This window comes from Solanum lycopersicum, chromosome 10, assembly GCF_036512215.1.
Source record: "Solanum lycopersicum chromosome 10, SLM_r2.1".
NCBI classification, from domain to species: Eukaryota; Viridiplantae; Streptophyta; class Magnoliopsida; order Solanales; family Solanaceae; genus Solanum; species Solanum lycopersicum.
The window spans coordinates 48623424-48633975 of record NC_090809.1 but is presented as its reverse complement, the minus strand read 5'-3'; the positions used below and the strand labels follow the sequence as shown (position 1 = coordinate 48633975).

Genomic DNA, 10552 nt, shown 5'->3' with positions numbered 1-10552 from the left:
CCGTCAGTGGCTACTGCGGAGTAGTTTTCTGCAGAATTTCCTTGTGATGTGCCTGCAAATTCAAAACCCATTTATAGAAAAAAATTCTACCATTATTAAAAAGACGATAAGTATTGGGTTGCCTCCCAACAAGTGCCAGATTTAGTGAGGTTGGGATCGTTCCCACGAGGAAAATAGTCTAGACTTAACTTCAACTTGTTATTACTATTGTTCGGTTGATGACTTCCTTAGAAAGTAAAAGCATAAAAGGGGGGTTTGTATTTCCTAATGAGCAAAAATAACTAACGAACTTGAAAGAGACACCTAACAGCTTTCAATGTTGAGTTTTAATCAAGTAATCAAAGTAACTAGGGTTTACGTGTTCCCCACAGGTTCATAACTTGATAATTCTAACTATAACAATTCTTTCCTAGTATCTTGCATGCAAAGTGATAAGTTATGTATTTCTAAATCCTTGGTCCGGCATATAGAAAATCTCACTCCGCACCTTGGTCCGGCTACGTGTGTTGCTTTCCTAACCCTTATCCTTACCTCATATTAAGCATCGCATTCGATATTTGACTAAGTTATTACCTCGTATCAATCAATACTAGCCTATTAGATAGTATACACTAAATCTATGTTAATAATTCTTTTCTTATTATCTACCTCCTTGGTCCAGCAAGTAGCATTAAGGCGAAATCTAACGTTGATCATCCGTTAAAAAGACTTCTAAGCGAAAGAATTATTAATACATGCAAGACACGATTCTAGAATTGTTATTTTAGATAGGTTTTATCTCATTATTTGCCTATGGTTCCCACAACCCTAGTTATGGAGTTTAGTTCCTCATAGCCATAAACACAATATTCAAATATGGTAAACAAGAATTCATGTACTTACTTCAATGAGAAAGAATAAAGTCCAAAAATTTGCTTGATTAATCACCAAAAATCACTTGTAAGAATCTCTAACAATCAAACACTCAAAACACAAAGTCTCACAATATAATGTTTAATATCACCGAGTCTAACCTCAAAAACAAGGTTTTTCGAACTATTTATAAAAAAATGAAAACCTAATTAAACAAGGATTCTAATTATTGGAAATCTGCCAAAACGCGGCTGGATCGACGGACCACGCGACGGACCATCGTGGTCATGACGGACCGTCGTGGACTCTGTCGTCCCATACTTGATGCAATTCTTCTGCTGCTTTCTTCATTCCCCTCGACGGCAACTGTGACGGACCGTCATAAACACAACGGTCTGTCGAGGGTCTCATTTCAAAATGCTTCAACTCTTGGAATCTGGGTACTGCGATCACTTCTCTGATCTTCACGACGAACCTGCAGGACGGACCGTCATAGCCATGACGGACCATCACAAGCTTTGTAATCCCACACTTGGTCAGACTTCCCCATATTCCTTCAGCAGCTTCTCTACGCTGCCACCTACGGACCGTCACAGGCACGACGGACCGTCATAAGTTCCGTAGGTGGTCTCTTCTGCATTTTTCGCTCAAAATCTCCGCATTCAGCTTTGGACAGATTTCCTGCAAAACAAAGAGAAACTTATATCAAAATTAGCACAAAAAGGGCTTTCGAACACACTAAACTTAAGGAAAAAGTATTAATTATACCGTGAAACTACGGTATATCAGTATACCAAACTAAACATGAATGAGTGTACCTTTGGTTTGTGCCAATAAATTGTCTATGAAGTCAGTTTTCAAATTTTCTAGGCCAATACTAATTTTGTGGCAATCATAAATAGCCAAAGTATTGAAATGACAATATAAGAACATCTAAGGTAATTCAATGAATCCATAGCCAAAGGCATGCCAATCATTGGGATAAGTCCCAACATGCCCTAACCAAATGAAGTATGAACATATGTAATTCATTGAGTGAAGTATGAACATCAAGAGAAATATTTATATTGCATTAGCTTTTATTCATTTTAATATCATATAAAGAGTACATTGAAGATTATACTGTTAACATAAGACATAAGCTTTATTTGTTTTACGTTAAACCGATCTAGTTGACTTCAAATGTAAAAGGAGAGAAACTAAGTGTGAACATGGTAAAAGACATTATCTGCCAGGAGCATGACATTTTAAAGCGAATGAGTTCATATCAATCTTTTTTAGAGAATCCGAAAGGATGAATTCTCAAAAAAAAAGTCACATGTGCAGATGACATCAAAAAGGATGTAGTACAACATGGAAGCTTTTCTTAGCAACGAACTGAGATATAGTCAAGAGAGGAGTGTCAAACTCTTAGGTCGCGACTAGATGAGTGACTTCCACCACAATCAAACCACACCCCTATCAGAAAGCATGTGGGTTTTCCTTTTGGTTTGTAGATTTCAGTTTCGCATACTAAAATTTTGGCATCTGCCGGAAGCAAGTTCCAATGTGAGTGACAGTGCACTAAGAGTTTTGAAAATTATGTCTGTGTAAGTGCTTAATTATGGGTGTGAAGCATACCACATTCAAGGCTAAGAGGTTACAGAGCCTCCTTTTCTTACTCGGCTTAATTTGTCACTAAACTAGAACCAAAGGTTATCTAACATAATCAATTTCTTTTTCTACTGATCAAGTCAAACTACGAAAAACATTATTCCTAGAGGTTTAAGGATGTGTAGGCGGTCTTAATGTTGTAAACTTTGCTGTACTCCGACACTCTCTCTTAAATATTATTATCGAGCATTTTGGTCCATCATAATTCGGTATCGGGGTGAATTCGTTCAAATTGTATGTCAAATCAAGCCTATTGAACTACAAGTGACCTGAATTTTCATATAGCCTGAGATATGTAGGAGACCTATTTCCGGGGTTCGACTATAATTACTCATGTCCGTACCAAATCCCTTCCCTAAAGATGAATATGTGGTCGGCCAAAATTGGTTTGGTCAACTTCATTTTCCTCGAATTTCTTGCATTAATCGGAGTAAAATGAGGGACAGTTGTCGACACCTAATTTTGACCCTCCTCGATAGGAATTAATTAACAAGCTTCTGAATTCTCAATGATTTGAAATAGTTAGATTTTATGAAGTTGAAGTTTTGGCGAGTCATTTTAAATTAATTTTATCGGTTTTTCCTTTTCTTAAGTAAAATGCATTGATTCACTTAATTTTGTATATATTTTATGATTATCCAAAAATCGCCTCAAAAAATATTTTGTCTTAATTGAATAATGATTGGTTAGTTTAATTATATAATGATTTATATCTTTCAGCTAACCAATTTAAAATTAAGTTCATTATTTTAAATTTCGTAGACTTTTTAAGTGCTCATTAATTAATTTATGTTGATTCATCTTGTATATGTTTTAACCGATTTTTTTTTTGGTTAATTAAAAGGATAAATTACCTATATACACATCTTTATTTTCCATAATTTCTATTATTCCCTATCATTTAAAAATATTTCAAAATTCCCTCTTTTTCCTTTCAAATCCATTGTTCTAGATACATAAAGTTATACACGTTTTTCTTTCTATTTTTACTCCTTATTTCACTCCCTCAACCTCTTCCTATTTTTACTCACTCTATCTCTTTCTATTTTCACTCCCTCAATCTTTACTTCCTTTATTTATTATTTTTCAGATTTAATTCTCTCTATTTTCAGTAATATCTCTCCACGATTTTTTTCAAAACAACTCAAGTGTTCGCTTCATAATTTTTTCGTAAGAATTATCGGATTTTCCTCCATTTTCACCTTCACAATATGCATAAGGGAAATGTAAAAGATATAATGTATTCATATTGTTTCCTGCAAAAAAATCAGTTTTAGGAGATCCTCTTTTGCTGTTGAAACTACATTATGAAATGAAAAGAAGTAGTCTCTACCAAATATATCATTTGTTCATGTATCAAGTGTTGCTATGTATCTTCTACGATTATTCAAATTTATAAGAATATCTTTTCGTACACAATATCAAATTATATTCGTGATACATTTGTGAAGGACACATGCTCGAGCTTTAAATCTATTGTTTTATAAATTTTCAAAATCCCTCATTTTTGCGCATTAAATTAATGTATCAACGCATCAGATAATGTATCTCACGCATCAGATTAATGTATCATGTATAAAATGTAATGTTTCTTACTTAACGATTAATGTATCAGCGCTTATTTTAGTTATGATACGTAAATTCAAATTTATACTAAAATGTATCTGATACATAACAATTACCAAACAATAATGTATGATCTCAAACAATTACTATAATGTATTTTTTAAAAAATTGAAAGTGTTGTATTTCTCAAATAAAATAACAGACATAAATAATAATGTATCAAACACTATTTTTTTAGTTATGATACGTAAATTCAAATTTATACTAGATGTATCTTATACATAACAATTATCAAACAATAATCTATCAATCTCAAACTTAAAATCTTATGGGCGACACTTATTTAATGTATCTAGTAGAAATATAATATTTATCAATTCAATCGAAAGGATCGTCATGATCTCAAACAAAAGAACATACATAAATAATAATATATATCATGCACTAATTTTTTAGTTATGATACATAAATTTGAATTTATACTAAATGTATGTGTAACATAACAATTGTCAAATAATATTATATTGATCTCAAACCTAAAATTTTATGGGCAACACTTTCTTATTAAGTGTACCTAGTAGAAATACAACACTTATCAATTTATATTGAAAGGATCTTCATGGTGTGTCTTCTCAAAAATTTTGATAATTTGTAATCAAAATTGAAAGAATCTTCAACGAACTAGGAGAATAATTTTGAAATTCAAAATTATTATCAATTTTGAATCAAAATGGAAAGGATCTTCAATGACTGGATAAGAATTTAGAATCTCAAAATTTTCGATAATCTTGAATCAAAATCGAAAATATATTCGATGAACATGAAGATTTACAAAAGAAATAGTTTGTACAACAACAATTCTTTTATCAAAATCGATATATTCTTTTATGAAACAGAGAGAATGATGAACAAGAAGAAGAAATTTAATTTTTTGATTTTTTTGGGTTGTTACAATATAGGATTTTGAATTTTTGATAATAATTTTGAATGGAATAACATAATTTGTGGATCTTAATTTAATTTTCAGTTTTCCCCTTAATTTGTGGAACAAATGGATACTATGAGATTTTAAATTGATTTTACAGCTTTTTTTCCTTAATAAGTGCAACAGATTGATACATAATGTATCAGCAATAATGTATCCAGAGCCTTAATTATGTATCTGAAATGTCTAAAAAATATGAGATTTATGTAATTATAAAAATAATAGGGATATAATATAATTTAGATTTTACACTATGATATTTATGTATGTTATACTTATAATTTTCCCCAACCTTTCAAATGGGCAGTAGCAGCCCAACATTCCAATTCAAATTGACTATTTTACTCCCAGACCCATTTTCGCAGCAGCCCACCGAAATTGCCCCAAATCCTTTCCTCATTTTTTTTAGCTCTTATATTCCCTTAACCCAACCCAACCGCTTACCCCTTAGACCCAGTAGCGTGAACAATTGCAAGAGTGATAGGATGATGACTGACAACGACAAACTTCAGCGGTGTAATGCGTGCAAAACGGTTCCAATGTTCTCAAACGTTAATAGAGCAGCGCACATGGATCCACTCTCGGCGACCAACAGCAATATGCAGCTTTTCGCCTGCAAGAATTTTCCTTGCAGCTGCGTCTGTTTGTCCATATGGCTATGGGATAATGACATGCAACAACTTGAGGACAAGCCTGAAGAATCGGAGCCGTCCATGCTGCTGCTTCGTCAAGATCCTATGGAACTTGGACATTCTCTTGGTATAAGACCCAATTTCTGCCATGTACCTTAGAGAGGATTTTCGAATTTTAAAATCGAAGGGGATTTTCGGTTTTACCCCTGAATTCTTACCCGGTACCCAGTCCCCCCCTCCCCCAAGCTCTTGCCCGAATTTCAAACTGTAAATATTCTCTTTTTCCTTCAATGTGGGAGGATTTTTTTTGTGAAAAATATTAAGACTTACACAAAGTTTGGGGGGAAAAGTTGGAAAAATAAAGGAATCGACTAACCTTTTAAGGACAAAACATACACTGAAATTTCTAGATATACTATCATATAAAAGCATTTAGAATAGCTTCTGGGAATCAAGATTTCTGTTTAGTCCTTATTCTCATCGTTCCTAGCTACGCTTTGGAGTTCTAGGGATCACATCTTGGTGGTGATAGATCATGTTTATTCAGCTCGGTACTGTCTCCGTTCGCTGCCCAGGAGAAGGTGATAATCTCGTCTTTTACCTCATTTAGTTTCATCTCTTTCTTCTCGACTTTTATGTGTATTGATGGATGTCTGTATCTTTTATGTCATGTAAGCTAAATACCAGCGTTACTCTTTCTAATGCTAAGCAATTATTTTTCTGTTGTGCTCGGAATTAGTTCGAGATTTGCTTCCTATGTTGAATGTTTTGAATGCTCTGCATATTCGGTTTTCTTTTGCAGGCGTGTTCGGAGGTCAACACTTGGTTGTTTCTTTTTTGATATCATGAATACCTTTAGTTGTTTGGTAGAGTGTATTAGAGAAAATAATGCATGTATTAGCTTGATGTAATAGTAGTACCTTGTTTGGTACACTTTTTTAATCATAGTATAACTAATACTTGTATTAGTAATACACAGATTAGTTGTTTGGTAGAGTGTATTAGAGAAAATAATGCATGTATTAGCTTGATGTATTAGTAGTACCTTGTTTGGTACACTTTTTTGATCTATGCATAACTAATACTTATATTAGTAATACACTCTATTGTATATTAAAGAGTGTATTACTAATACCATCTATTTCTATACATTAGAAATCCAATGGATTCTAATGCATGCATTAACATTATAAAAGACACAATTGCCCTTAAAAAAAATTTTAATATCCTTTCCACCATATTTGTGGAGGGTATTTTTTTCGAATAATTTTTTTTCTAAAAATATTATGCAATGCATTATATTTAAAACTTGCATTAGATTAAATAATTACAAAACTACCATCAAAGCCTTTTTGAAACATTTCCTAACATTTTCTTTTCTTTTAATTTTCTTTGTTTGTCTTTTAATTTGTTGGTGTTTTAATAGACTTTATATCCTCTTAAATATAATTTTTGTAAAAATTATAATCTAATTTCAACATAATTTAATAAGAAAAATTACTATTGTGGCGATAAATTTGATAAAAAAAAAATTTCCAACTTTTCACAAAAGTATTTTGACCCAAATAGTATAACTATTTAATATTATTTGTGAAAAAAAAAAGAAAGAAGAAGAAGAGGAGGAGGAGGAGGAGTTGATGATGCTTTAATAAATGACTTTGTTGCAACTTGCAAGAAAGTGTAAAAATAAAAAAAAGTGTGAACGGTATTTTTGTAAACATATATTTTCAAATAGAAATTATGCAAGATCTGTTATTTCTTATACATCAAACCAAACAATGTATAAGAAATAATGCTTGCATAACTAATGCAAGTATTAATAATGCAAGTACTACTAATGCAAGCATTACTAATGCACCCTATTTTGCATTATTCTTATACACTCTACCAAACGACCCCTTAATGTTATAGATCTGTTGTTAGACTTAGTTTCTTTTTCTTAAAAATCTCTTAACAAGAAAAAATGAAATGCATCTTTCTCCTATCAAGTTTGTTCCATATTTTATTTCTTTCTTTCTTTTTTCCTTTGGTTTTTTTATCGTATAATTTGCTTAAGATGGCATTGGTAGCTCGAAATTTCCTTAATATCATGTTGCTATTCATTTCATGCCGCATCTTATACCTCGATATTATTCGTCTTGGGTTCTCTATGGCTCTTATTTTGGAAATTTTGCCTGGCTATCGTGTCGAATATTCAAGCTTGCTGTTTGTAACTTCTTGAGAAAATATGGAGGGTGACTTTGTTCTAAAAGAGGGAGTTAAATTAGCACTGAGGTTGCTGTTTCATTAATTTGCATATCCTTTGTTTTTGCTCCATTTTTCAGTCCTGTTTCCTCCCTTTTTGTCACATTTGTAATTCAAAATTAGTTATTGCTAGTAAGTTTAGCTAGCAACTTAAGTTTTCTTTGTTATTTTGTTTTCTTCTGATTGGTCCTTGCATTCTATTTAGAAAAAGAATTCAAGTGCTTGGATGACCATGTCTTAATATGCTAACTCGTCGGTATCTTAATTTAAGTGAACTATTGGATTAGATTTTAGCATATTATGTTTGTTTGTTTGGGAAATTGCATTCGAAGGAGCATGTTTTGTATAATGGATTTATGTTTTTATCTGTTTCAGTTCATTTCATCAAGCCACTTAGACTATTGATTAGCGTAGCTTACTTTCAGAATCATTTCAATTACATGAGGGTTTTAAGAATTTATTTAGCTATAGTTTGAGATATTGTTATTTGGGTACTAATTCATGCTTGTTTTCTTGCATGTCAAATCTACCCGAGTTCTCCGTAAACTCCTATCACTTTCCTTTTGTATTATGAAAGAGTCATAAAGGTTCAAAATTCCCTTCATCAAGTCAATCGACCATTAAAAATCGACGTGTAGATTTCAAAGTTGAAGCATTCGAAGCAAATTGGAAGAGTTGAAGAGATTGGGCAATATAAAGGCCCAAGTTTATTTTGTTTCTAATTTTTATATTATTTTTTTTTGGGGCTAAGCCCTTGTCTTTCAATTTCTGTCCAGGCGGACAGAAATTGGATTCGGACCAAATCTCTCTCTCTCTCTCTCTCTCTCTCATATATAACTATTTGCTAAATATCTCCCGTTAGTTTTAGGGTTAAAAGTTCGAATCCCCGCAAGGCGCCACTTGGTTTCAACGACTCAATCCAATCAAGTAATTAACTTAAAAATAAATTTTACAAATTCACTTAGATGATAAACTTAATACTTCATTTCGAAAGAAACTCTAAATAATTTTCTTTCTCAAAATAAAGTTAGACATTTTAGTCAAACAAGTTAGTTGTTGCAAAATCCTATTAACGGATATTTTAGGTTCCTTAAACACCTTGCTAAAATATAAACAAGAATCCCCGAACCCTTTTTAAGTTTTTTTCCTGTTTTAATCTGTTGAAAAACTGAGTTTTCTTGATTTTTCATTAAAAATCAAGTGGCGACTCTAAACAAATAAAATATTTTTCTTTTTCCGAATAAAACACATACCACTGCAAAACTTCACAAGCTTCCCAAAAACGGATGAAAAATTAGGTTAGTGAGCTGATGAGTGACAACGCTTTTTGTTTTGCTTGTTGAAGAGATGAGAAATGAATTAAGAAAATGTTTGCCTTGTTTGTATCTATATCTAATAGAATGAAATAAATTATACTTAGGAAATTTATTAAAAATAAAGTAGAATATTGAAATGTTTTTGGAGTATCTAACCAAAATAAGAGAGGGAAACCATGGAGCAATTTAATAACCGTTCCAATAAAAAAATATTTCGTGTTAAATGTTTCCATAGATGACTTTATTGCAATGGTTCTACTTACTGTTGCAATATGTAAGTCTATTCCAACGGTTTTCACAGAGTGGCAACAAATTTATTACTTAGCTCTATCCAAAGCACCCAAATCTTTTGGCACAGTTCACATTGTTGCAATAGACACTCTATAATAACGGTTTCTTAATTGTTGTGAATAAATTTGTTGTTGCAGGCCTGTTTTATATTAGTACTGGTGCTCGATGATTAACTAAGTTTCAAACTTGATATGTAGGGCAATTAAGCAAGGAATACTTCATATTCTAAGTTGTAACGGTGAAAATACTATTACTTTTGTTTTTAATAGTACATTAATGGCTTATTTGAATTTGTTTGGAATTGTCTATGTAAACATTGGAAGGACTCTGAGAGTAAAGTCTTTTGTCTCTACTAAAATAAATTCAGACAACAAATTTTTTTAGCTACCTATAACAATTTTATACATGTCAACTCAAAAGTAAAAATAAGTTATGTTAATAACACACACTCTGTCTTCTTCTACAGCTCTACTTTTCAATCCTCGTCGTCCATGGAGCTTAAGTCTAGCATAAAGGCCCAAGCAACACAACTATTTCTTCTATGGTGCCAGACTATTAGGATGAGTCTCTGGGGAAATATATCCTTCAAAATAGGAGAGATGAAGCTATATTGTTGTTAATTTGCCATTTGAAGAGAATGTACAAAGATCCCAAAGGGTGTTTTGATTGGTCAAATGAGAAGGTAATGCAGACTACTTGGAGGCTTTGCAAGGACTAGGCTGAACTTAAAATGTTGAGGCAAAAAAAAAAAGATGCTGACAAAGTTCACCAGGAAATGCAAGTGTTGGAGGAAAACACCATAAAGAGGATTATGGAGATGGAGCAAGCGTTGGTTAATACTGATTTCATGATTGAGACAATTAATTCTTATTATGGAGATTGAGTAAGCAGTAGTAAATACTAATAGATATATAAATCTTTATAATCTGACATAAACTAAATATTATTAGCAATGCCCCTGTAGAAAGCATGGAATGGTGCTTTGGACCGCTGGTACAAGCTGAAAGATCTGT

The 10552-nt window shown here is 32.2% G+C and overlaps 1 long non-coding RNA gene across 1 annotated transcript; it reads left to right on the top strand.

The window, feature by feature from the left end:
- The first annotated feature begins 5370 nt into the window (after positions 1–5370).
- Positions 5371–8783, top strand: LOC138339075 (uncharacterized). The gene is made up of 2 exons (XR_011212107.1): positions 5371–6269; positions 6491–8783. It is a non-coding gene; the product is annotated as an uncharacterized lncRNA (long non-coding RNA).
- Positions 8784–10552: the final 1769 nt, after the last annotated feature.